Genomic DNA, 27,400 nt, shown 5'->3' on the forward strand with positions numbered 1-27,400 from the left:
TTTTTTTTCCCCCCCTTACATTTATTTAGGTACAAGGGAAGAGAAGGCTCCTGGCAGAACACGTGTTCCCACATTTACCCACGTCAAAGCTGTCTGGGAGCCCTTCTCTTCTGCGTTTCCAAAACCGAGAGGAGAAAACCAGAATCAGCAAACTGAAGCGTGGTTGGAGCTGCGCTTGGCATTTGCGAAGATTAATAAATCTCCTCCGACATAAGTAAATAACCAGACTTCGCCGCTCACTCAGAGGAGAGAGCATCCCCCCCTTTAAACACCTGCAATAAGACACTTGCAATTACTGCTTTGTCTCCTAGAAACTAGTAAATAATTCAGACTAACTCCTCTTTTTGCTTTTGTTTCTCATTTTAATTAATCCACACAGAATTTTGTCCTCCAAACGTAATCACAGCAGAGCAGGAACAGCAGGTAGAGAATCTCATTACCCAGCTTACCAGCCAGATCCTGGAGCCATTATTAATAGAGACTTCGCTGCACGAGGAATTAATAAAACCTGACTGCGAGGGGGCAGGGAACCGCTCCGCCTGGAGTGCATTACCTTGTCCCCGGGATGTCCGACTTTTAGAGATGCCGGGGGTTGCCGCGCTTTTTTGGGCGACGGGCGCCTTGCCTTCTGCGGCGTCTGCAGCCCTCCGGCCGAGCCCAGCCGTGCAACCTTCCCGCGGGCGGCGAGTACACGCCACACGGGAGAAGGCACGGGAGTCAAAGCAAGGCGAGATCAGGAAACGGGTGTCAGGTCAGCGCACAGACTCATGGCCGGCCGCTGGCAGAGTTCAGACATGCGTTCCTGTGGCACCGCATTAATTATGCCTTTGTCTCTCATTATATTAGTGGCTGAGCAACAGATATATCCATAGAGCACTGCCTAATTGCTCCCATCCGTGGGTGGCATTACAGAGGCACAGACACCCAGGTCCTCCATATCTACCACAGGTTTTGGAGAGAGAAGAGCACCCCAGACCCCAACCCCCAGGCCAAGGTACCCCAGCAGGCTGGGAGGGGGCAGCTGGACCCATGCTGATCCCGCTGCAGGGAGGAGCGGTGTGATCCTGCCCCCCCTGCTCCCCCCCGTGCCCCGGGGCTCACGGCCCCCCAGCACCAGGAGCTCGGCAGAGCCATCTGTCCTTGGGATCCCGGTGGGGCTGCTGGGCTCTGGGGACACTTTCCTGCTGCCTCCGCTCCCCGGGGACAGGAGGTTTCTGCAAGGCTCCCAGAGCAGAAAAATGCCCCTGCTCTTTGCAGCGAGAGCGCGGTGTGGGACAGTGGTGCCCTGCCACCGTGGGCACCACGGGCCAGGCTCCCTGCTGGGTCCCCGAGCCGGCTGAACCTGGCTGCTGCACCGGCCCTACAGCACAGCGAGTGGCGCAAAATGGGTGCCAGCACCCCAGCTGTGCTGGTTCATACCCCAGCATCCTAACTGGGGACACCGCAGGGCTTCTCCACAGGGCACCTTCCTCCTGCAGGGCTCGGCATGCACGGCCCGCTCAGTAAGGACTGCCAGCGAGGAAAACGCCAGTATCGCCTGAAGTTGCCTGCATAGACATAAGACACGGACATCACTGACTGATAGCACACGCTTGTTCTGCTATTTTTTTCCTAGTTGGTTTCTTTTCTTGGAGCTCACCGAGGTTCAGGGCTGAGAAACACAGGGGTTCGGCATGCAGGCTGCTGCATTGCAATACCCAGAGGTGTGATTCACTTAGGTTCAATGGCTTCTTTGCCTTGATCAGCCGCACTTATACAAACAGCAGTACATCAATAAGCAGCTTTAATTAGAGGTGTTAATAGTGCTGGGAGCTGGGGGGAAGCACATCAAGGCAGGAGGGAGAACAATTTGCAATCTAAGGAGAACAACAGGAGGAGCTGCGAGACCTGGAGACCTCAGGACCTTCCCTTTCTGCTGCCGGGGAGTCACTCACATCCAGCAGGTGGGAAAATCAAGCCCCCAGGAGCCCACGTGTAATTGCTGGGGAAATATCACCCGTGCTGATTATCCTGAATAATTCATGCAGATGTTATCATACATTCAGATTTTATGGGAGTCCTGCAAAGCCATGATCCGAGTTATTCACAACTGTCTGCCCCCTTCCAGGAGAAGCCCTGCCAGTGGCAGGGTGCGGAGGTGCAGGTGGGGTGCGGGTTACACCCCAGGGACCTCAGCTCCCCATGGGTGCTGGTGGCAAGGAGCAGAACCGCGTCGGGGCAACTGCAGCCCCTGGGCACCAGCTGGTTTTCACTCCTCCTCCCCAGCATCTGTCCTCCCCAAGTACCCCCAGTGGAAAAGGGACCCAGCCTGGCTGGCATTGGGACCCCAGGGCACCGGAGGGGAGGGGACAGGAGACGCTGACAGTCACCGGTATGGCACCACAGCAGCCCAGCTCCCATCGCAGCCCTGCTCTTGTGGCCAGCTCACTCGCACCCTGCCGTGGCCCTGATGCTGCAAAGCAAACAGGGCTGCCGAGGAGGGGACAGTGCATGCAGCGCTGTCCCCTCTGCCCAAGGAGCCGCCACGCAGGGGGACAGATGCCCCAGCTGGTCACAGCAACGTCGACTGGGACGAAAGGACGGGAGCCGCTCCTGGGGAGAGCAGGTCCCCTCGGCCTCTCCCCGGGCGGGCTGCGGGCCACGGAGCAGGCTGCTCCCAGGACCCGCTCTGATGTCGAGCTGTAAAATCTTTAAGGCTTTTAACGCTTTTATTGCCTTTCAAAGCAGGCTGTCGAAGCGCCCTCACCTGCTGCGTGCTCCAGGCATGAACCGCTGTCTCCTTGGAAACTGGAGCCTGGCGGCAGGAGGAAGGAAGGGGGAATTATTTCCCTTTGGAAGAGGAAGGGAGACAGCTCCACGTCTTTGGTTTCAGCAATAGCGATGGGTGAGAGGCCTTCACCCTTCTGCTGCCCCTTCGTTCCCCGCAGCTCCTTGGGACGAGCGAGGGTGGCAAGCCGTTCCCACATCTTCCCGTTGCTCCACGTTGCCATCCGCTTCAGGGTCCTTCTCTCACCGACAGGCAAGGGGAGAAGACCCGAGGCCAGCTGGGGAGGTGACCGTCACTGCAGGAGGAGCAAAGGGCTTTGCTCGGGGGTTCCAAGAGGGAGCAAAGGAGGGAAGGGGCAGGTGGTGGATGGGCTGGAGAAGAAAAGGGAGGAAAAAGTGGATCAGGGAAAAATTTGAGGAACAAGCACCAACAGAGGAGGTGTGGAGATCATGTTGGAGGAGGATGTAGCTCCAAGGAAGCCCCCTGTTACCCAGTGGAGCAGGAAGTTGAGCACCCCCCCCCCCTTGGTGATATTAAACCAAAAACACCGGATATTTGAGGTCTCCGTGGTTCCTGCTCCTCAGAGGGCAGCAAAGATACTGAAACACCAGCATCCTGCCCAGGCAGATGGGGACTGCTCACTGGGACCCCCCGTGTCAGCCTGACTCCACGTGCACCAGCCACGGCACAAACCCACAAGCAGGCTCGATCCCCTGGGTGCAAGGGGCTCAGCCTCCCAGGGCGCATTTCAAAATGTGTTGGCCACCACCATCCAAAGATGGCACACAGAAGAGCAAAGCAGTCCTCTACCAGAGGAACACTGGCCCTTGAGCCCCTCTCCTCCTTGCCAGTTAACCAGGGGTGAAAATCCTGGTGTGTCAAGCCAGGCTTGGGGGAGGACAGCTGGAGGGGTGGCTAGTGCTAGCAGGCAGCAGGGAAGGGCGACTTGGCTGCAAGATGCAGGTCATGACGGACGCCCTTCCCTGAGGTTGCACCTGGCTCATGTTGACAGTCTCAGGCAGGGGGAGTGAGGAAGAGCTGCCCCTCACTTCTCGGGTGCCCTCGCACACCCACAGCACTAGGACTCAAGTTGCTCAAAGCACCAGGGACGGCTACCAGATTTTCTCCCTTCCTCCCATGAAATTCAGTGCAGCCAACGAAAGCCCACCCCTAGCGCTGCCCACCTCACGTTGCGATGGAAGGACTTGTCGCACGTTACAGCGTGGCTGAAATAATTGAACAAGAGGCATCTCAGTCTGGTTGTTCAGACTTCAGCCTCTCAAAGGCACAGGGAGCACAGCAGAGACACAGCCCTGCTTCCTATCCAGAGGCTCCTGGCGGAGGAGGGATGGGCCCGTGCCTCCAGCAGGTCCCGATGCCCATCCTCAGGTCATGCATCCCTGGGGGGTCTCGCAGGGCACAGCAACACACCTGGCTGCCCTGCACAGCCAGTACCGCGCCAGCAGCCCCAGGGAGGGCCACCGGCACTGAGTCCTTTGCTTTTTCCCTCCTCTCCCCACTGCCACCCCCTATTTTTTGTTATTATCGTTCACCTTCAGTGGAACACCAGGGAACGTTCACTCGAGCTGCCTTGTCTCTGCCTTCAGCAAGTTTCATGTATTTCGATTACGGAGCCTTCCCCAGAAAGGCCAGAGACCTAAGCTCCTGCAATGCAGAGCAGAGGGATGGAGACAAACAGCCTCCGGCATGCCTGGGCATGCTGCTCAGCACCTCATTTATCACTTACCAACAACACGGGCATGCCAAGCCTGCCCCAGCACCAGGCACAGAGTGAGCAGCATCCTGACAACAGCTGGGGTTAATCAAGCTTGGCCCCTGCAGCATGGGGTGATCAGGCAACATCTCCAGCTGGGGAAGGAGCACACTGCATATCCAGAGGCAAGCATGAGGCCAGGGCCTCATCCAGAGCTGAGTTTCCTCAGGGGGCTTGCATGGAGACCAGTTAACACAGCACCAGTGATTTATTAGAAGAGCTACTATTTGTAGCAGCTGCAAGCCGTAAGGCTGTAGATACCAGCATCTGCTTCATCAGGGAGGGGTTGTTAACACCACCAGGAGACTTATGGGGGGAAGGCTGTTGTTTTCATGGAGCATATATAGCATGGAGTGACCGTCCAGTCTGGCTGGGGTCAGGAGAGCTGTCACCAAGCCTAAAGGGCCTCTGCGTTTGCCTGGTGATGAGCCACGAGTAGCAGTGCCTGGAGACAGGGGCACCCATCTGTCTCAGCACGGCCCAGCCAGCAGCTGGGATGAAGATCCTTGCTGCTCCACTCCCCCTGCAATGCCAAAGGATCACTGCAACACCTCATCCATGGGGGTCTGCACCCCTCCAGCCCCATGGGACCAAGCACCTCCTCCTAAGAAGGTCCACAAAGGAGGACTGAGAGAACCAAACCTGCTGTCAAAGGGTTAACACTCACACCTCTGCATGGGGCCCAAAAATCCCCAAGGCTGAAGTGCTCTGAGCCAGCAGTGTCCCAAGGTGACCTTGGCAGGTTTGCGGCAATATCTGCATGTCAGGGGCCATTTGCCACACTTCCCACCAGTGGCCATGCTCCCACCAAAGTCAGGAGCAACTCTCCATCTTCCAACGCTTCCCCTCTTTGTATGTACCCAGTTGATTAGCTAGTACTCCTTAGCTTATTAACTGAGCACCTCTGTGGCTGTGACAGAAGCATAGCACATCTCAGGATGCAGCTCTCAACAACCAGCACCATCCTATATCCAAAAAGACCTTCTCCAAGACAGCTGCAGACCCTGAAGGCCTCTGCTCTTGGCAGCATTAATCCTCCAGAGCAGAAACTTGGAGCTATAAATGCCCTGATGCAGTTTCTGCAGGGAGATGCTGAGGAAGCAAGAACCAAGCACTGTTTTCACAGGGATACTTCAGTAATACCTTTTAATTGCCAGAATATTTGATTTTGCCACAGTTGGACAAAACAGCTCCACAGTGCTCAGATGAAATAGGAACATGAAGGGCCGCCATAACCAGTCTTTGTGCTCCAGCGCTGTACTCAGTGTGCTGTGGATGTCTTCAGAGGGAGACGACAGTGATCTGCCTGTGTTAACTCATCTCGACTGCAAACTCATCTTGACAGGAGAGCAACTCAAACAGGAGACAAAATGAAGTCCTGGGACCTACCAAAGCATTTTGGCCTTGAAGAAGTGAAATATTTTAATTCAAGCTCTTCCACAGAGCGTTGCCTTTTTCTGCATCTTCCTCCCAGATTTTCATTTTGGGAGAAGTAGTAATTTTTTCTTGCTGGAAGAAAAAGATGGTTTGTGCAGCACAGAAACCAAAACCCTCATACGTGGCTGGAGGGAAAAGTGTCACGTGCTTGGAGCAGACTACTGTTTTTCACATGGTTCCCTCTCAGAAAGGCGGCCTCTGAAATGGGCCTGCCTGCACGCATGCGGGGCCCTTGCCCTCGCCCCCTCCTGCAGGCAGGGCACCTACAAAACATCTCTCCTCTCCGGCCACAAAGGAGCTGACATCTTTCCCCATCACGCAGCTTTGGCCCAGGAGAACAGCAACCCTTGCCAGGCACAGGGGAGCACAGAGCTGGGGAGAAGAAACTCCATCCTTCCCCCAAAAGACCGGCTCCCAGCTGGGCTCATAAACGGGGCCAGCAGGGCTGGACGCAAGAGCACATGGGTGCCGGGGTGGCATTCCCCCTGCAAGGACACAGGGATGGGGCATCCCCATGGCGACCACCAGGCCACTGTGACAGGGGGTGGCATCGTGCCCATCACGCCATTGTGATGGGGGGCGTCCCCATGGCAACCACGTCCCTGCCAGGGCCAGGGCCTCCCAGGCTCCCCACTCCGAGGAGAGCAGCCCCATCAGGAGGCAGCAGCTCCCCTTGGTGCCAGGGCGGCAGCTCTTCGCCACAGCACCCAGGAGGTGTCTGTGCAGAAGGTGGAAAATGCCCACTCCCAAGCCCACTGACGGGCTCCCGGGCGAACAGGAGGGCAGCCAGGTGAGCCATGCCGCTGCAGGGCAAGGCCAGCAAGGGACACGGCACCCGCACACACAGCGAGAGGCCCGTGGGGAAGGGGAGCCGGGGCGAGACAGCCAGCCTGGAGCTCCTCCAGCAGTGGAGGAGATTCATTCCTGCCTCGGGGCACTTTCTCTCAGGCACGGCTACCTCATGCAGACACCCCAAGGCCCACACAGCCACACAGAGACCAGCCCTGGGCTGAGCTCAGCCCGGCCAAGCTCAGCCAGCAGGTTCCCTTGGAAATGGGGCTGGGCTTTCCGGCACTTCGGGGCCACGCCTGCCAAAGCCACCACCTCCGTCACGCATCTTCTCCCCACAGGTGTACCACACGGAGCCGCTCGCAGCCACGAAGCATGGCCACACCCCGGCTTCGTCCCACCGGGACAGGCTGCCCTCGCTCCCCACCCCAAAGCTCTCACAGGACAACGCACACAGCAGCCAAAAGGTACGCAGGTGAACAGAGACCGTGCTCGAGCCTCTTTGCGGCTCCTCGGAGCTGCCGATAACCGCAGGGGACGTCCTGCAAGACAACAGGACGGCCCCAGCACCCCCCCGCAGGCCCACCGCCTGCTACGCACGGCGGTCTGCAAAGCCACCCCTCAGGGCCTCCCTTGCCCCGCGCTACACAAGCCCTCTCCCAGGACCGCTCTTGCGAGCGCGGTGGCAGCGGCCGTCGTGGGTTCGTGGGGGAGCTGCCACCAGGTCTCGTGGCAGGGGCTGCAGGACGTCTGGTAGCTGAGAAGGACAGAGCGTGGTGGGGAAGGACTGCAGTAACTCGGCTCTTCTTGGTTGCTTCTCTTGCAGAGCGACAGGGTGTCCCCACAGGGTCACACCACACACCCGCCCAGGCTGAGCCATGGAGGGCTGAGCACTCCACTCGAGGGCACCACGACACAGGTGCTGCACCGCACAACAGCCGTGGAGGCGATGGCCCCCTACAATGGAAAGGTCACGCAGGTGGCGCACAACATTGTCACCAATGCCCTCCACGCAGCCCTCGACGCAGCTCACGATCCCCGCGCCTCCATGTTACAGAAGGCTCCCTCAGAGCGCAGGCAGGGACCCCATCTGCTCTGCTCTCTGCCTCCCCCAAACAAGGCGGCAGCCAGCGCTGGGCTGTCCCTGGACACACCACGGGCAGCTCAAACGCCAGGATCGCCAGCTGGAGACAAGCTGCCCCGTTTGCAAACGGCCCAGGGGCCTTCTCCCAGGACCAGCGCAAATGCCGCACGCAGAGGAGACCTGAACAACGATACCATCAGCGCGGCAAAAAACGTCCTGAAGAGGCTGACTGCCTCTCAGCTACCCGAGCAGGATGCTCATGGCCTCCTCAGCACCAGCAAAGAGCCACCTTACAGAGCAGTGCTGGGAAAGCCAAGCACACTGCATGGCCAAGGCTGCAGCATAACTCTTCCCCCAATCACCGGGAAGACTTCAGCACACTCCCCTTTTCCTGGGGGAGACAAGAGCCTTCCCCAAGGGGACAGCCAAGGCAGGCCAGCACACAAGGAGCACGACGAGCCATTGGTGACCTCTCCCATTGCACCAAGGCTGCCACAGCCCCTGCCTCCGATTGATTCTGCTCAACGCGGACAACAAACATGCCATGAGCTAAGCAGCAGACTGCTCCCGGCTCCCAGAGATGCCTGTGCCCACCAGCACAAGCCACAGCCTCCAGACATGAGGGCGCCTGGCAACGACTCAGCCTGCAGTGAGTGCTCAGGCTCCCAGAGCACACACCTGCAGCCTCCCGACCTCCAAGGGCCTCCCGCTGAGACGCCCCTGCTGATCACCAATCTTGGTCCCGTAGCTGACGGCCTGCAAGAACACAGCTCCGCCGTTTCCTCTGCGGATGCCGACGCCAGGCAGGACACACTTGCAGCAGCTGAGAGTTGGAGCACTCTCGTCACGGGAGAAGTTACCAACCCCCCGGAGCAAGAGGCGCAGGGAGAAATGGCATCTTTGGCCCCACAACCCCCCCTGCACTTGGATGCCACTGACAAAGAGTTTTCACAGGCGGCTGAGCTCAACCACACCCAGAGCCGGGCTCCCAGCCCTCCCTGCCCAGACCTAACACTCAGTGGCAACCAAGACACTCTTGATGGGTCCCAAAGGGAAACGGCCCCATGCCAGCCCACCTCTCCTGCCCCCACTGAGTCTGTCACCCTGGCTCCGCACAGCCTCGACGAGCGTGACACAGCACAGAGGGCGCAGAGCCAGCAAACAGCACATTCCTGCCTGCCTGCTGCAGATGAACCCACCAAGGAGCTTGGCACAGCCATCACGCAGGGCACAGCAGCAGATGAACCAGCCACCGAAGCCCAGGACAGGACCACACAGCATGGAGACACCCCAGCCCCCATGGATCAACAAGGGTCTCAGCTCCACGTGCCTGGGGGCGAGGGGGCTGCCAGCGAGGCCGTTGCGCCAGCTTCCCCACGCAGGGGCCGTGAGCCAGGGCACCTGGCACCACCACGGCAACGGCAGCGCCCATGAGAGCGGACGGTGAACATCGTCCCCTGCATCCAAGGCAGGCAGCAGCGCCTCTACACAAACGTCCTCTCAGAGAGCCTCTCGGTGCTCTCTATACAAACCGAGCCTCTGGAGGAGCTCAACAGCACCTGCCTGGCCCACACTGGGAAGACCGTGGCCCAGCTACGACGAGCTGCTCTCCACGAGTGGGAGGATGGCCCAGAGCAGGGCCAAGTCCCGCAGCACAAGGGCAAGGGAGGACGTTCGTCCTTGGGAGCCTCGGGACAAATCAACGCCCGACCCTACGAGGTGAGTGCAAAGGACGGGATGGGGCAGCATAGCCAGGGAAACGGCTGGCATCTCCCAGCACTCGCTTTAAGCACACCCCCGTTGCCTTCTAACCTTCCCCACGCTGCAGCCAGCTGCAGCACCGTGCTGCACCTGCCTCAGTGTCCCCTGCGGCCCTGCAGGGGGACAGCACCCACTGCGGCCTGCTCTCCAGGAGCCCCTTGCCACCAGGAAACACAGCTCCCTTCACAAACCTCCCTCTCCCCTTTCAGATCTTCTGCAGAAACTCCTTCTACAACCTGCAGAAACCTGAGGTCACCCGAGTGCAGCTCCTCAAGGATGTGAGCACCTGGTGGAACGGCTGATCGCCCACGCCCCCAGGAAGCAGCACGGGGGGGCAGCAAGGCAGACAGCCCTGCCAGCGCGTGGGGGCAAGCAAGGAGAAAACACAGGCAGCAAACGCAAGGAATTTACCGTGAGCACCAAGCTGGACCTGCCAGAGCAGCTGCTCGCTCCATGCTCCTGCTGCTCCTCTGGGGCGTGGGCAAGGCAGACAGCCCTGGGAGTGCACAGGGGGAAGCGAGTGCAAATGGCAGAGGACAGGAAGAAAGGCCTCAAGAACAAGGCTGTAGAAGTGGAGCAGCTGAAGAAGCCCATGGCTTTCCTTTCCACCACAAGCACCTCTGCCCATCCCAACACCCCCCCTCCCAGGCAACGGCCCTCGCTCCTCAGCAGGGCGCTGCGGGCTCTGCGCACAGCTTTCTGCTGTGGCAAAGGCTAGCAGGAGGGACTGTGCAAGGCTGCAAGTGCCAGGCACCTCCCCTGAGATCATGGCTGGCCCCGGGCACCACCAGAGCACCGTGTCCTGCTGCCTGCCCTCACCCACGGCATCGAAGGAGCAGTGCGCTTAGGCACGCTGCCAGACCTCCGCCGTGCGAGACCTTGCAGAGTGCAGAGCGACTGGACCACACCTGAGCACTCCTTTCCTTCAGGAGAACCAACAACCCCTTCGGAGAGGGGCCACCACCAGCACACGGGGGACACCACGCGCATGCTCTCGTGCGCAAACACTCCTCAGGCTACAGCCATTCTCTCCTCTGAATAAAAGCCTCTGAACCTATGTCTCCCTCCGACATTTTGTGCCAGGTACACCTCACGAGAAGCTCCCTTGCAGCCAAAGCCCATGAAGACACACACGCCTGCACACTAACCAGCCCAGGCTCTCACGCTCACAGAGCAACTGGCGGCCAAAGCCGGCCTCAGTCGCTGAGCCGAGCACCCGGACACGCTTCGGCACTCGCGAACCCCACGGGGAGCTCAGGCAGCACCTCGCGGCTGCTACCTCCGCAGCCCCGGCCATTGGCGCGGCAGGGCCACCACGCGCAGCCCCGCCACCAACACCCAGCCTGCGGTGACGGCTTTCTGCCATCCCGCAGGGCCTCAGAGCAGGGCCCGCACGCAGCCTGCTGCGCTGGGCGCTAACGGGGCAGGCGGGCAGAACCGCCCGGGGCCAGTCACAACCGGTTCCAGCCGGTTCCGGCTGCCTCCAGCAGCCCCGCCAAGCCTGGACCAGGCAGAGGAGTTTCCATGCAGCAGTCTCCACACCATGCTGTGTTTCCCTGGGTATTTGGTGAATTCCTTCCGATTTCTTTTTCCCTCAATATCAGAATCAGTAGTCAGAAGTTTGTGTTAATTGTCAGAAAAATACATTAAGGTAGATTCTCCGAGTCAAGACTGTTTTGCCCACGACACCTGCTACTGTAAGCAAATGCAACCCTCTCTGAAGCCTCCCGCTGAGGGCTCTGGGCTCCCTAAAAAGACTGGATGCATTTCCCTAGGAATGTGCATGCAAGAGCCAAGTTTTCCCATTTTGGCTCAAGACTGCTGTTGGTCACGAAGCAGAGGCAGAGGCTGCCTTTCTCCAGGGCCAACGACACAGATCTGCACCCCAGTGCAGGGGCACTCTGGTTTCCCTTCGACTTTTTACACCTGAGCGTGTTCACAGCCACGCTGGGACCCATGGGGCAAGACAGAGCAGTAACCCGAGGTGCAAGCAAATCCCAGGCGTCAGAGAGACCTCACCGAGGAACAGGAGGACAGGAAAGAGGGGCTGGTAGGAAAGGCAAGGGCTGCCTAGCATAGGTCTGGTTTCAAATCTCAGTTCTGCGCTCAGATGGCATCAGGAAGTCCTGTAGCTTTTTTGTGCCTCACCTAAAAAACAGGGTCTGGCTCCCTTGCTGACCCCTCAGCTCAGACCACGAGCTCCCCCGAGTTGGGCTGTCCCCTTGGTGTGCATCCAGGGCCATCAAGAGACAGGGCATGCCAGAGCCACGCAGCCCCGAGGCTGCCCAGACACAGCCGTAACATCGCGAGGCACTCAACGCTCCCCTCGGACCTGGCCTGAGATCAAACAGGGAGGGTGGAGGGGGAAACGAAAGCCAGCACCTCCCATCCTACACGGGCATATAAACGCCTCACCCGGCACTGAATTTGTCTGCAAGCCCTGTAATCTAAGATGACACTGGCCTGAATCAAGAGAGGCAGTGATAAGTGCAGCAGTGACCAAGCATCTGTGCACACAGCCGGCTGATTGCTGGCTCTGAAGTGCGCCCAAGCTGTCAAATTGCAGGGGCCTTTGATAGCAGATGGAGAGTCTGATTGCATTTGCTGATAATGGATTAGGAGGCTTATCTTTGATCTCGACTTTCTCCTGGTTAGCTGATTTCCTGAGGGGCTCTGCGGGGAGGTGTTACAAGAGATTTATTAACAAGATGAACTGCAATGCCAGGAAAAGCTACTTCTGCAAAATGTACTTCCCTTCTCATGAACAGGTTCAAACCACTCCCTGTCTGAATAAACCCAGCATCTGTACTCCTCCAGGGACTCAAACAGAACTGCTCCTTCCCTCTCTGCAGATTGGCAAAGCTGCGTAGATGCAAGCAGAAATTGCTTCAGTCCGCCCTCCCTACCCACCCAAAAGCATCTGAAATATATTTGTCAACAACAGCAAACATAAGCACCTTAAGAGTTAGGCATCCAGCACAGAAGAAATTGCAAGTAGGAGGGAGCAACAGAGGAGCCTGTGTCCCAAGTTATTTCAGCACTGTGATTCAGTGATACAGCCTTTTTCTGAGGACTAAACTCCTCTGACTTGCTTTTGCAACTGGGCCTGGGAGCCCAGCTGTTCCCCGTTGTTTTCACAGTTCAGCATCTCCAGAAATACCATGATAAAATTATCTTTTTTAGTGCCTAAGGGTTTGACTGAAAGGCCAATCTCCCAGCTCAGTTTTTGGAGAGCAGGTGAATGCTCCCCAATTACCTTAGACAAACTTAAAAAATAAATGAGTACTTCCAGCAGTGTCTCATGCTCTCAGCTCTCCCTGAGACAGTGGAGCAGCAGCAGACATGCAGTCCCCTCCTGGATAGAAGTCTGCTTACTTTGGTTGCCTGCAGCTAACATTTGAAATTTTGCCATATTTGCCACATTTGAAAATGTCACCTGCCACCCCCCCCCCCAAACTGTCCCTCAGCATGTCCAACCAGAGCCCCGAAGCAGGGCTCCATTTCTGCAGAGGCAACTGCAGATATCACTCACAGCCCAAAGAAGAGCGAGTCACTGACACTGCAAGTTGCTGGCCAGCATACTTGAATAATAATTCATTTTCAAACGTTTTTCCTCAAAGCTCCTCCATGCATCCACCAAGCACTCTTCATGCGACCCCCTAAAAGTGGGCTATTTTAGTAATGTTCCCATCTTTCAGATGGGGAAAACTGAGGCCTGCTCTGCCAAAGTCACTTTGCAAAGCCAGCAAAAATGACAGGATTAGAAATTTGGACCTCACAGCTCAGACCACTAGACCGTGTCTATACTGTACCATGCACGGACACAGCACAAGGTGACACTGCTGGCCTTTATTGAGGTAGATGTGACTACAGCTACCTACCATGCAGTAGCTGTAGGGGAAGGAAGGGAGGAGCAAGGAAAAAGAGAGATCAAAGTGATGGGGGAGGCAGGAGAGAAGCAAGGAAAGCAAAGGAATGAGAAGAGAGCAGGGAGGTGACTTGTGCATTTATCACTCTGAGTCTAACAGAGGTTTCTGTGGGGGCTTTTGTTTTCTTTACACGCACAAATCTGTGCTGCTGCTTTTTGCTGCTAGGGAACAAAATTGCCCTGCATGTACTGATTTCGTTCTCAAGCAGAGCGGTGCAGCCACACGGGACTTATGCCGCCAGCTCGGACTGCTGTCTACCTCAGGCCAGATCGTGCACAGCAATTGGGAGAGTACTCAGCACTAAAGAGGAAAAAGCAGGCCAAAACCAGCCCCCTCTAACTTCAGGATGTCCCAGAACACCTCCTGGAGCAGCCTCAGGAACTGGAAGGTAGCTCTAGCCGTTCATCTCCTCTGCCAACAAGGCAAGAGAGCTGTCTTGAGCTATCTAGTAACACTCAGCTTGTAACCCAGCCTGCAGCCATGCTGTATTGGCCAGCCAGCTAACGCAGTTTACCCCTGCTCCCTTCCAAAGCAAACACTGCAAGTGAAAATAAAGCAGAGACCCCAGCTAGATGGCTTCCTGATTTTCTCTGCCAGCAATTATCATCAGCTGTGATTTCTCAGTGCTTTTGGATTTTGCTGCTGATCTAGAAACCCCTTTGCTAGTTGGAAGAGCATAACTCCCTCTTCTGCGCAGAAAATGAACACCTCCAAGTGATGCAAAGCCAAAGCGCACATTTATTTTCCACAACAAAACCACCCACTGATCCATGGCATAGCTCTGCACCACAGGACTTGCCATTTCCCATTAACATAATTATTCATATTGCAATAGCATTCAAAAAGCCCCAGCCCTGGACCCAGGTTGTATGAGAAACTCTACAGACTCTGTTCCAAAGAATTTGGAATCAAACTAAACAGTCATTTATACGGCGCTCTCTGCTGCTCGTGTGATACATCCATGCTGTATAACAACAGCCAGCCTGAGAAAAAGGTTTCACAATTAACTCCAATGATGGCAATAAGGAATTGGCCAGCCTCTGGATTTACACCACAGGATGCAATAAATGAGTGCCAGTATATGCAAGGAGAAGCGCTGAATGACAAGCAAATTTGATGCCACTCACAGTTTGGAAGCAAATGTTTCTTCTGGAGCTCTGTGTCACTCCAGACCCTGGGTACATCGGGGACGTTTCTGTCTGTGGGCAGACGCCTCTGGTTGAGCTTTAACCGGCTCAGCACACTCACCCCTATGATTCTTTGGGCCCTTCTAAGCTAGGCTGAACATGGCCACTGACTCTGTACGGCCTGTATATGTGAAGAGGCCTGGGGGGAGGCCTGGAGAAGTCTTAGCTCAAGTGGGGTCCCTTCAGCCAGCTTTTCCTCACACCTCCTGACTCAGTTTCTCCCAGGCAGCTGTGTCTCTGCCACTCCTTGCTCTCAGATGCCCCCACTTTGGGTTTAGGGTCTCTGGCCCTCACCTGTCTTGGGGGGGACACTCGCACACTCCTTCCGCTCAAAGATCAGGACGTGCTAACACTGCCCTGAGCCCTGTGGACTTCTGGACCTGCCTGTTTCTCCCCTTCAGAAACCCCTACTCAGCAGTCATGACCATTAGGTTTTTTGAGAGAAAGGAGTTTACTCAGCAGCTCAAAGCAATAAAGAGGAAAGAAGTAGCTCTAAAACAATAAACAGCCTGCTGCATATTTAATCTTATGCCTCACTACAAGCTAAATAAATTGGCTTTCCTCTTAAACGCTGTCACTGTGCCAGGCAGTCTGAAATGCCTGAGAGCCTGATGGCATCTCAAACCCTGTGTCCAGCGTGATCCATTCACATTAGCAAGACCCCAGGTCAAATCAGAGTGGTTGTGTTGCCTGTGAACAGCCCATTCGCTCTCTGAGAATTAATCACTGATCTTGTTACCTTTCCTCCCTGAGGGAGGATGGGGGAGCTGGGGAAAGGTGTTGGATTGCCTGGTTCATGAACACCATTACAAGCCTAAAGCATAAGTTACCCCCGGGGACACAAATCAACAAGCCTTATTCTGCTTTCTACATCAGCATGTGGGATACTTGCAGCAAACAAGGCCCTGGGCAGAGGGAGAACATGGTAAATCGGCAGCTCAGACTGCACAAGAGGGTGTTCTTGCGTCTGCTTGCAGATCCAAGAACGAAAAATGAATTCAGCAACCAAGCCACAATTCATCTCAGCTAAGTTCTGCCTTTAAAGCAGGGATCCAAGCGTAGACACCACTTAGCCTGGCCAATTTCTTGTGTTGATGCTTCACCCAAGACCCTGGCAGAAGAGACTCATTAATTACAGAGGCTGGAATTGTCTCTCTCTGCTAGATAAGGGGGAAGCCTAATGCAGGTCAGCAGCTGTACGTGCCCAACAGAGCAATAAACTCTGCTAGTGAACACTGCTACAAACTAGCCCTAGCAGGAGACAACGCGACTGCTGCACGCTCAGCTAACCATCCCTGTGGGCTACCCCAGCACTGTTGCAACAGGTCATTTTGTGGGTGGAATAATGATGCCATGGGGACGAGAGATGCTGTTGCATTCATGACGTCATTGCCAGCTGTAGAAAAGGTTTCCTCACCTTTCCGAGCACCCCTGGGCTCCTAACATCTGCTCATTTCCATCCACTCATCTACAGGTACTTTGCAAAGGAGGTCAGTAACTCTACAGAGGCACCTTGCCCCACGGTCACCCAGCAAACACAGGGGCAGAACTGCTTCCTGCCGCACGGTCACCACACACTGGCTGGAGCATCCCCAGCCCTACACGTGGGCAGGTACGGATGGGAACCGGCCTCCTGCATCCGGGGCCTGGCACGACCCGTGCAGCCTCACTGCTCTGTGCCTGGCAGCCCGTGCAGTCACCCTGGGAGGGTGAAGGCATGATCAAGGTCACACATGCAACCGTCCCCAGCCAGGCCACTGATGAATCACATCAAATGCAAAAAAAAAAAAAATCAAAGTGATATACCACACACTTCTCAGGATAGTACTGCGAGCCTCTTAATCACCTTCCTTAGTCGAACGGATGAAGCTGCCACCCCACAAAGAGCAGGGGAATTTTCAAGCATCAATCCCATCCTCAAATACGCATCAAAACTAGCGATTATAAAGATAAAAGCCATCTTCCATCTCTGCTGTACAGCACCAAGCACCTTCTTTAACCGAGGACAATTACAATTATTGGCACAACGGAGGTGAATGCAGGGACATCACCAGAAGGGCTCAGATTTAGGAGCAGCTTCATCCCCCTACCTTGCATCCAAGAGCATCATGTTCTGGCTGCTTCGGGAGGATGTAAGAAACCCTGGGTAAACACATGGGACTACCTGTCCTCACTGAAGCCTGTTACTGATTTCTACCAGTTAGAAATTGGATTACATACCCCAACATTAAGAATCCTTCTGCTACCTCTGTGGTCATTAATTAAAACAACTTGGTCTATCAGGGTTTTGCATGCTTGAAGGGCTGCACGTACAACAGCTAATTAACATTATGCACACCCTATCGCTTCTCAGTGCCCCTGACCTCCCATCCAAGCCCACGGCTCTGCAGAAAAAGTTGCTACAGAGAAGGGTGGGGAAGAAATGAAATTATGGTCACTCCTAGCCCAACACTTAAAAAAAAAAAAAAAAAAAAAAAAAAAAAAGACGCATTTCAGGAGTCTGCTGGCTGGTAACCTCCTTCAGTTACAAGGGAGGCTGCTCTTCAAGAGCTGACCTGAGCTGGATTTAATTGAAAGCCAGCTGCTGGCAGAGGGAGTGAGCTATCTGAAAGGGCACCTTCTTGCTGGAAGAAAAAGATGGTTTGTGCAGCACAGAAACCAAAACCCTCATACGTGGCTGGAGGGAAAAGTGTCACGTGCTTGGAGCAGACTACTGTTTTTCACATGGTTCCCTCTCAGAAAAAAGGCCTCTGAAATGGGCCTGCCTGCATGCATGCGGGGCCCTTGCCCTCACCTCCTCCTGCAGGCAGGGCACCTACAAAACATCTCTCCTCTCCGGCCACAAAGGAGCTGACATCTTTCCCCATCACGCAGCTTTGGCCCAGGAGAACAGCAACCCTTGCCAGGCACAGGGGAGCACAGAGCTGGGGAGAAGAAACTCCATCCTTCCCCCAAAAGACCAGCTCCCAGCTGGGCTCATAAACGGGGCCAGCAGGGCTGGACGCAAGAGCACATGGGTGCTGGGGTGGCATTCCCCCTGCAAGGACACAGGGATGGGGCATCCCCATGGCGACCACCAGGCCACTGTGACAGGGGGTGGCATCGTGCCCATCACGCCATTGTGATGGGGGGCGTCCCCATGGCAACCACGTCCCTGCCAGGGCCAGGGCCTCCCAGGCTCCCCACTCCGAGGAGAGCAGCCCCATCAGGAGGCAGCAGCTCCCCTTGGTGCCAGGGCGGCAGCTCTTCGCCACAGCACCCAGGAGGTGTCTGTGCAGAAGGTGGAAAATGCCCGCTCCCAAGCCCACTGACGGGCTCCCGGGCGAACAGGAGGGCAGCCAGGTGAGCCATGCCGCTGCAGGGCAAGGCCAGCAAGGGACACGGCACCCGCACACACAGCGAGAGGCCCGTGGGGAAGGGGAGCCGGGGCGAGACAGCCAGCCTGGAGCTCCTCCAGCAGTGGAGGAGATTCATTCCTGCCTCGGGGCACTTTCTCTCAGGCACGGCTACCTCATGCAGACACCCCAAGGCCCACACAGCCACACAGAGACCAGCCCTGGGCTGAGCTCAGCCCGGCCAAGCTCAGCCAGCAGGTTCCCTTGGAAATGGGGCTGGGCTTTCCGGCACTTCGGGGCCACGCCTGCCAAAGCCACCACCTCCGTCACGCATCTTCTCCCCACAGGTGTACCACACGGAGCCGCTCGCAGCCACGAAGCATGGCCACACCCCGGCTTCGTCCCACCGGGACAGGCTGCCCTCGCTCCCCACCCCAAAGCTCTCACAGGACAACGCACACAGCAGCCAAAAGGTACGCAGGTGAACAGAGACCGTGCTCGAGCCTCTTTGCGGCTCCTCGGAGCTGCCGATAACCGCAGGGGACGTCCTGCAAGACAACAGGACGGCCCCAGCACCCCCCCGCAGGCCCACCGCCTGCTACGCATGGCGGTCTGCAAAGCCACCCCTCAGGGCCTCCCTTGCCCCGCGCTACACAAGCCCTCTCCCAGGACCGCTCTTGCGAGCGCGGTGGCAGCGGCCGTCGTGGGTTCGTGGGGGAGCTGCCACCAGGTCTTGTGGCAGGGGCTGCAGGACGTCTGGCAGCTGAGAAGGACAGAGCGTGGTGGGGAAGGACCGCAGTAACTCGGCCCTTCTTGGTTGCTTCTCTTGCAGAGCGACAGGGTGTCCCCACAGGGTCACACCACACAGCTGCCCAGGCTGAGCCATGGAGGGCTGAGCACTCCACTCGAGGGCACCACGACACAGGTGCTGCACCGCACAACAGCCGTGGAGGCGATGGCCCCCTACAATGGAAAGGTCACGCAGGTGGCGCACAACATTGTCACCAATGCCCTCCACGCAGCCCTCGACGCAGCTCACGATCCCCGCGCCTCCATGTTACAGAAGGCTCCCTCAGAGCGCAGGCAGGGACCCCATCTGCTCTGCTCTCTGCCTCCCCCAAACAAGGCGGCAGCCAGCGCTGGGCTGTCCCTGGACACACCACGGGCAGCTCAAATGCCAGGATTGCCAGCTGGAGACAAGCTGCCCCGTTTGCAAACGGCCCAGGGGCCTTCTCCCAGGACCAGCGCAAATGCCGCACGCAGAGGAGACCTGAACAACGATACCATCAGCGCGGCAAAAAACGTCCTGAAGAGGCTGACTGCCTCTCAGCTACCCGAGCAGGATGCTCATGGCCTCCTCAGCACCAGCAAAGAGCCACCTTACAGAGCAGTGCTGGGAAAGCCAAGCACACTGCATGGCCAAGGCTGCAGCATAACTCTTCCCCCAATCACCGGGAAGACTTCAGCACACTCCCCTTTTCCTGGGGGAGACAAGAGCCTTCCCCAAGGGGACAGCCAAGGCAGGCCAGCACACAAGGAGCACGACGAGCCATTGGTGACCTCTCCCATTGCACCAAGGCTGCCACAGCCCCTGCCTCCGATTGATTCTGCTCAACGCGGACAACAAACATGCCATGAGCTAAGCAGCAGACTGCTCCCGGCTCCCAGAGATGCCTGTGCCCACCAGCACAAGCCACAGCCTCCAGACATGAGGGCGCCTGGCAACGACTCAGCCTGCAGTGAGTGCTCAGGCTCCCAGAGCACACACCTGCAGCCTCCCGACCTCCAAGGGCCTCCCGCTGAGACGCCCCTGCTGATCACCAATCTTGGTCCCGTAGCTGACGGCCTGCAAGAACACAGCTCCACCGTTTCCTCTGCGGATGCCGACGCCAGGCAGGACACACTTGCAGCAGCTGAGAGTTGGAGCACTCTCGTCACGGGAGAAGTTACCAACCCCCCGGAGCAAGAGGCGCAGGGAGAAATGGCATCTTTGGCCCCACAACCCCCCCTGCACTTGGATGCCACTGACAAAGAGTTTTCACAGGCGGCTGAGCTCAACCACACCCAGAGCCGGGCTCCCAGCCCTCCCTGCCCAGACCTAACACTCAGTGGCAACCAAGACACTCTTGATGGGTCCCAAAGGGAAACGGCCCCATGCCAGCCCACCTCTCCTGCCCCCACTGAGTCTGTCACCCTGGCTCCGCACAGCCTCGACAAGCGTGACACAGCACAGAGGGCGCAGAGCCAGCAAACAGCACATTCCTGCCTGCCTGCTGCAGACGAACCCACCAAGGAGCTTGGCACAGCCATCACGCAGGGCACAGCAGCAGATGAACCAGCCACCGAAGCCCAGGACAGGACCACACAGCATGGAGACACCCCAGCCCCCATGGATCAACAAGGGTCTCAGCTCCACGTGCCTGGGGGCGAGGGGGCTGCCAGCGAGGCCGTTGCGCCAGCTTCCCCACGCAGGGGCCGTGAGCCAGGGCACCCGGCACCACCACGGCAACGGCAGCGCCCACGAGAGCGGACGGTGAACATCGTCCCCCGCATCCAAGGCGGGCAGCAGCGCCTCTACACAAACGTCCTCTCAGAGAGCCTCTCGGTGCTCTCTATACAAACCGAGCCTCTGGAGGAGCTCAACAGCACCTGCCTGGCCCACACTGGGAAGACCGTGGCCCAGCTACGACGAGCTGCTCTCCACGAGTGGGAGGATGGCCCAGCGCAGGGCCAAGTCCCGCAGCACAAGGGCAAGGGAGGACGTTCGTCCTTGGGAGCCTCAGGACAAATCAACGCCCGACCCTACGAGGTGAGTGCAAAGGACGGGATGGGGCAGCATAGTCAGGGAAACGGCTGGCATCTCCCAGCACTCGCTTTAAGCACGCCCCCGTTGCCTTCTAACCTTCCCCACGCTGCAGCCAGCTGCAGCACCGTGCTGCACCTGCCTCAGTGTCCCCTGAGGCCCTGCAGGGGGACAGCACCCACTGCGGCCTGCTCTCCAGGAGCCACTTGCCACCAGGAAACACAGCTCCCTTCACAAACCTCCCTCTCCCCTTTCAGATCTTCTGCAGAAACTCCTTCTACAACCTGCAGAAACCTGAGGTCACCCGAGTGGAGCTCCTCAAGGATGTGAGCACCAAGCAGGACCTGGTGGAACGGCTGATCGCCCACGCCCCCAGGAAGCAGCACGGGGGGGCAGCAAGGCAGACAGCCCTGCCAGCGCATGGGGGCAAGCAAGGAGAAAACACAGGCAGCAAACGCAAGGAATTTACCGTGAGCACCAAGCTGGACCTGCCAGAGCAGCTGCTCGCTCCATGCTCCTGCTGCTCCTCTGGGGCGTGGGCAAGGCAGACAGCCCTGGGAGTGCACAGGGGGAAGCGAGTGCAAATGGCAGAGGACAGGAAGAAAGGCCTCAAGAACAAGGCTGTAGAAGTGGAGCAGCTGAAGAAGCCCATGGCTTTCCTTTCCACCACAAGCACCTCTGCCCATCCCAACACCCCCCCTCCCAGGCAACGGCCCTCGCTCCTCAGCAGGGCGCTGCGGGCTCTGCGCACAGCTTTCTGCTGTGGCAAAGGCTAGCAGGAGGGACTGTGCAAGGCTGCAAGTGCCAGGCACCTCCCCTGAGATCATGGCTGGCCCCGGGCACCACCAGAGCACCGCGTCCTGCTGCCTGCCCTCACCCACGGCATCGAAGGAGCAGTGCGCTTAGGCACGCTGCCAGACCTCCACCGCGCGAGACCTTGCAGAGTGCAGAGCGACTGGACCACACCCGAGCACTCCTTTCCTTCAGGAGAACCAACAACCCCTTCGGAGAGGGGCCACCACCAGCACACGGGGGACACCACGCGCATGCTCTCGTGCACAAACACTCCTCAGGCTACAGCCATTCTCTCCTTTGAATAAAAGCCTCTGAACCTATGTCTCCCTCCAACATTTTGTGCCAGGTACACCTCACGAGAAGCTCCCTTGCAGCCAAAGCCCATGAAGACACACACGCCTGCACACTAACCAGCCCAGGCTCTCACACTCACAGAGCAACTGGTGGCCAAAGCCGGCCTCAGTCGCTGAGCCGAGCACCCGGACACGCTTCGGCACTCGCGAACCCCACGGGGAGCTCAGGCAGCACCTCGCGGCTGCTACCTCCGCAGCCCCGGCCATTGGCGCGGCAGGGCCGCCACGCGCAGCCCCGCCACCAACACCCAGCCTGCGGTGACGGCTTTCTGCCATCCCGCAGGGCCTCAGAGCAAGGCCCGCACGCAGCCTGCTGCGCTGGGCACTAACGGGGGAGGCGGGCAGAACCGCCCGGGGCCAGTCACAACCGGTTCCAGCCGGTTCCGGCTGCCTCCAGCAGCCCCGCCAAGCCTGGACCAGGCAGAGGAGTTTCCATGCAGCAGTTTCCACACCATGCTGTGTTTCCCTGGGTATTTGGTGAATTCCTTCCGATTTCTTTTTCCCTCAATATCAGAATCAGTAGTCAGAAGTTTGCGTTAATTGTTACAAGTTACAAGGGAGGCTGCTCTCCAAGAGCTGACCTGAGCTGGATTTAATTGAAAGCCAGCCGCTGGCAGAGGGAGTGAGCTATCTGAAAGGGCACCTTGATGGAGGCTCGGTGCACAGAGCCGCAAGGAGGGACAGGGCGAGTGAGGTGGATGGCAGCAGCGTGAGCAAAGAGCACCCTCTGCAGCTAAGCCAAGGTGGGCGGGCGATGCTTTAAGAGCTAACCCTTCATTTGGGGAGTCTGAGATTTTAGAGTTTCAGTTTGAGACCCCTGGGCTCTTTTTCTGTGCTGCTGCCTGTTTGATTGGATTCAGCCTGCTTCTTTCTCTGTGATCAGCACACACTGAGGCTTCGGCAGGGTAAAACATCTGACGGCAACTGCACTACTTACATACAAACACTGCATTAAGAGAGCCTGTGTCAAGGCACCAAGCCCAAAAAATCTGGCTTCACAACACTTGGAAGCCCATTTTCAAGGTGTTTATCCATAGAATTGCTAAATGCAGGGCGGACACGGTGCATTTTTCTCTGCTCCCTCTGTACAGCTTCCCTCACTTAGGCCAAATACACGTCTTTTCCATCAGCAGTAAGCCCTGTAAAATCTAGGATGACAGCAAACCAGCAGTAAGCTGCTGGTGTCTTCCCCCACCCTCTGCTACTACAGCGCTTAGAACAGAACAGGTACACAAACAAGCAAGTCCTTCGAGTCCTCGCAAACCTCATCCATTAACCATCTTGTAAAGATGTAACACTAGCCGCCTCTTGACCCTCAGACAAGGCGGCATGCGTTAATTTTAGGAAAGCATTTATAGCCCAGGGTAAGAGCTATTTATGGATGCAACAGGCTCCCAGGATGACACGGCTGTCTGAAGGCTTACATGTTGGATTAGCTGAGAGCAACACTAATGCTAATCCCAGCTCCACCACTGGCTATGCCTGTAGCCTTGGGCAAATCATTTCACCTTCTGTCTCAAAGTTATCCTGTTTTGCAATATTTATCCCCTGTATGAAGTTTTTGGGAAATTTATTAGCAGAGGGAAAGCAAATGAAGCATTGCACAGCAGTACTTTGCAGTAGAAGATACTCAACAGTCTCTACATCTAAGTACTATTGATATTTTAAAGCCTTTTAATCAACTAGAGAGAAAACAAGTTAATTTGGGAGTTTCGGTCAATGACCCAAGAACACAGTCCTCCTTGCTAAATATGGCCTCTCATAAGAACGCTGTGCTCCTGACCACCACACTGTACTTTCAGTTGCTTATAATTTATCAGGGTATTCTGATTCTTTTCTGTGTAGCCTAATGCCCTAATGCTATAAAACTTCGTCAACATCTGAAAAGAGGTTTAAGTGGCACAGCATTACCCTTCATTCACTCCAAAATAAAGTGACACATGCACACACATGCAAAGAGCAAAACCAACCTACATCATTGTGCACTGTTCAAAAGCCAATGCACGGACACGGGAGCTCTTTCTGCGCTGTGTACAAGCGTGACCCGTCCTTGCTGAAGGCATATGGGCCGATCTCCATGGACAATCAGGGACTGAGCTTTGCTCAGCTCACGTTATTGCTACTCGATATACTGCATCATCATTTTATAACTCACTATTGCCTTAATACAAAAAACAAAACAATCCCCTTGTTTTGCTTCTTTTTCTTTTGCTCACCACTGCCTTGCTCTATTGCCTCTCTGCTTCTCACCTTGCTTGTTAAGGACCACACTCTGCCACGTGTAGCTAAGGCCTTTGCTCCCTCATGAACCCAAATCTTTTCCTTTGATCCTGCAGTGAATCCAGACCAACAGTGGAGGCAAGCTATAGCTGGAAACCAGAATCAGACACGTATTTTTTTTCCACAAGTTCACAATGGGGTGTGCAAAATTGCCTAAGCAGAACCAGCCTATGTAGCGGGAACCCCCTCCCCAGCCCAGTCATGAAAATCAAGTGATACCTCAGTTGCCTGGTGAAAAATTGCTCACATTGGCTAAGAAACAAGGTCTGATTATCCATAGTTTCATGACAGCCATACGAAAGCATCCATCGATCCGGAGCTCCCCCCCACAGCAAACCCAGAGGGGTTTAACAAGCGTGCATGGTTAACAAGGCAGCCGAGCTGCTCAGCATCAGGGAGCAGCAGAAGCGGAGGCTCTGCAAGGTGAGCTGAGAGCAATGCCCTCACTGATAAGGGTGCAGGCCCACAGTACCCAAACGAGGCGAGCAGAACAGGTCCACTGATGGTAGGCAGGGTCAGCCAGAGCCCAGCAATCACCAGACAAATCCATAGTAACAGGTCCAAGGTCAAGCCAATAAGTCACATCAGCAAGGCATGGTCAGGATCAGCACAGTACAAGGCCAAGCACAAGTATACTGACTTCACAGCTCAGATGATGACCAGCAGCAAGGGCCTGAGCTTAAGTGCAGCTCCTGAGCTGGGGGCAGGCAGCAGAACAAGAGCATGCTGGCCAGGAAGGCTGGAGTCATGGAAATGGGCACATGGAAATGTGCTTGCAGCTAGCATGCAGGGGGGAAAGAAAAGTCTCTCTGAACATCTCGGTGGTGGCTACAGTGGCTGGCCTCTCTCCAGCAAAGTCTGACAGGCACTTTCACTAATGAATGGTGTTGCTTGGCATGCCTGAATCTCCCTCAGCACAAAGGTGTCTTATCTGGGGAGCATGTTTTGAACATGAGGCTTCCAATGCTACATCAAGTCATCATCTCCTCCCAGTCCCTGGGACCGGTGGTTTATTTGTGTGCTGCAGAACACAAAAAGTACTTTTATTGGCTGGCAAACTTAAATCCGATAGCTTTCCCTGTGAAATGAAACTCAGTGTGCACCCTCTCCTTCCCCCACAGTCCTTTTTATGTGTATATCAAATCACAGCAGTGCTAGCGTGAAGCGTAACAAGCAGTGTTCCATGCTGATTCTGATGAATACCCGCAGAGGCGCTGAGCACTGTCCTCTGCCACTGACTGGGAAAGGGCAGCACTTCCCATCTTACTGACGCATCGGAGAATTTGCAGGATTAGGCTCTTATGAAGTATAATTATTATAATTATCCACAAATGTCATTGAGATCAACCTGCAATTGCTGCTCTATTTCACTCTGAAAGGAGGTAAGGATGGCATATAAATGCGAACGCTGGAACGCTTCCCTGTTACTCCAGTCTCACTCATGCAGTATTTTCTTTAGAACTTCCAAATACGGCATAAGTGGTCACTGCATCAGTGAGTTTAGCACTGCCTAGCATCTAACAGCCAAGCGACCTAACGAGTCAACGCAAACCATCAGTCTTACTCCCACGCACTTAGCCTGCTGCCTCCAAAGGCAGCTAGTTTCACCATGCCGCAAGGCTGGGTCACCAGTGCACACTGGGGAGAAAACACCCAAATGGAAGTACCAGCAGATGAATGCGTTTTTTCTACCCTGTGTCAAGCTGAGGCAAGACAGCGTTCATTTATATTGTATATAGATATCCTACAGGAAAATGGATACAAGAAAGAGAAAGTTAGTCTAAAGATTTAGCCTGGAAATTTAAGATTAGCAGTAAGGAGAGATTTACCACAAGGGGAAAGGCTGAGCCTTCATTGCCATCCTCCGCCTGTGTTTTCCTCCATCAATCAGGCTGCTTGAATGGGGCAGAGGTACTCTGGCAGCTGTCGATTATTTCCTCCTCTTCCCCCTTTTAGCACCACACTCTCAGTCTTGGGGCAAAGGAGCTCAGCATACAGCCCTGGGCACCCTCAGCCTTTTTAAAGGAGTGATAAAAGAAGCATCCACCAAGATCTTTCTAGGGATTCCGAAAGCTTTCGTAGATGAGTAATACCCAATTTATATTTAACCCAACTTTCTATAGAAATATGATTGCACATTTCTTTACCTATCTCCACCTGATCATTTTTCAACATGCTCCCTGACTGCAACCCAATTTGTTAGGAGGCGAGTGGAAGGCAGCTCAAAGTGGACCATTTTCCTCCATACACAGCACAAACAGGCAGCTAGGAAAACAGGAGAGACCTTGTAGTTGCTCTACTGTCAAGAAGGATGTGCAGTGCACTCAGGCAGTAGCAGGCACCAGAAAATCCATGCAGGAAAGCATTTGTTAAAACATCTGTAGCGTAGGAATTTCAAGCCGAGCTTTCTGTCAATGGCGAGGCACAAGGCCAAAGCAGCCAGGCGTCACTTGTGTCAGTGCTCACTTATTTCCCAGCCGTTTTCTAAATCACACTGCCCTAAAAGACTGCAGTGACCTGGATGCTCAAGTTCTGCCTAAGCACCCTTTTAAGCAGGTAAACACTTCAGTAGAAGACAGCTCTACTGAAGGAACCTTTCATTTCAGAAGGCAGGTTCAGATGAGAATAATCTACGTGGCCAAGGCACAGAGCAAAACCTAGGCATTACAGCTGCATCTTTAATATCCGCATCCAGAATTGCTAAACAATCCCTTCATCCAAGCAATCTCCACTGCTGTGTGCTATTACGAATTAAAAGAATCATTTTGACCACTTTTAAGAAATGAGCCCTTAAGTGCTGAAGTAGCAATGCTTAGGACAAAAGCAAAACATTGTCTACAGACCATAAAATTAAATTTGCTCTTAAAACCGTATCTTTTTATCAGGAGTAAAGTCAGTAAATTAGCCATCTTTCCTACTGTTACCAGAAAATGCATAGGTCCCACCAGTTCACAGATTCAAGTGAAGGATTGCTTGAATGATCTGTGTTAGTGTTCTGTTTGCACTGCTACAGAGGAAATATATATATGTATTTTTTTAATTTCTCCAGTACAATCAATCAGCACTGGAGCAGTTAAACAAAGACTCTATATCACAGTTATACTTC

At 55.5% G+C, this 27,400-nt stretch overlaps 1 protein-coding gene across 1 annotated transcript in view; it reads right to left on the reverse strand.

Annotated features, from left to right (window-relative positions):
• Window positions 1-3,039: 3,039 nt before the first annotated feature.
• MFSD11 (major facilitator superfamily domain containing 11) overlaps window positions 3,040-27,400 on the reverse strand; it is a 48,677-nt gene continuing 24,316 nt past the window's right edge. Inside the window, exon 16 of the transcript XR_010886071.1 lies at window positions 3,040-3,138. The gene's annotated coding sequence lies outside the window, so the exon portion shown is untranslated. The remainder of the gene's footprint in view (window positions 3,139-27,400) is intronic.

The sequence above is a fragment of the Apteryx mantelli genome, chromosome 19, assembly GCF_036417845.1.
Source record: "Apteryx mantelli isolate bAptMan1 chromosome 19, bAptMan1.hap1, whole genome shotgun sequence".
NCBI lineage: Eukaryota > Metazoa > Chordata > Aves > Apterygiformes > Apterygidae > Apteryx > Apteryx mantelli.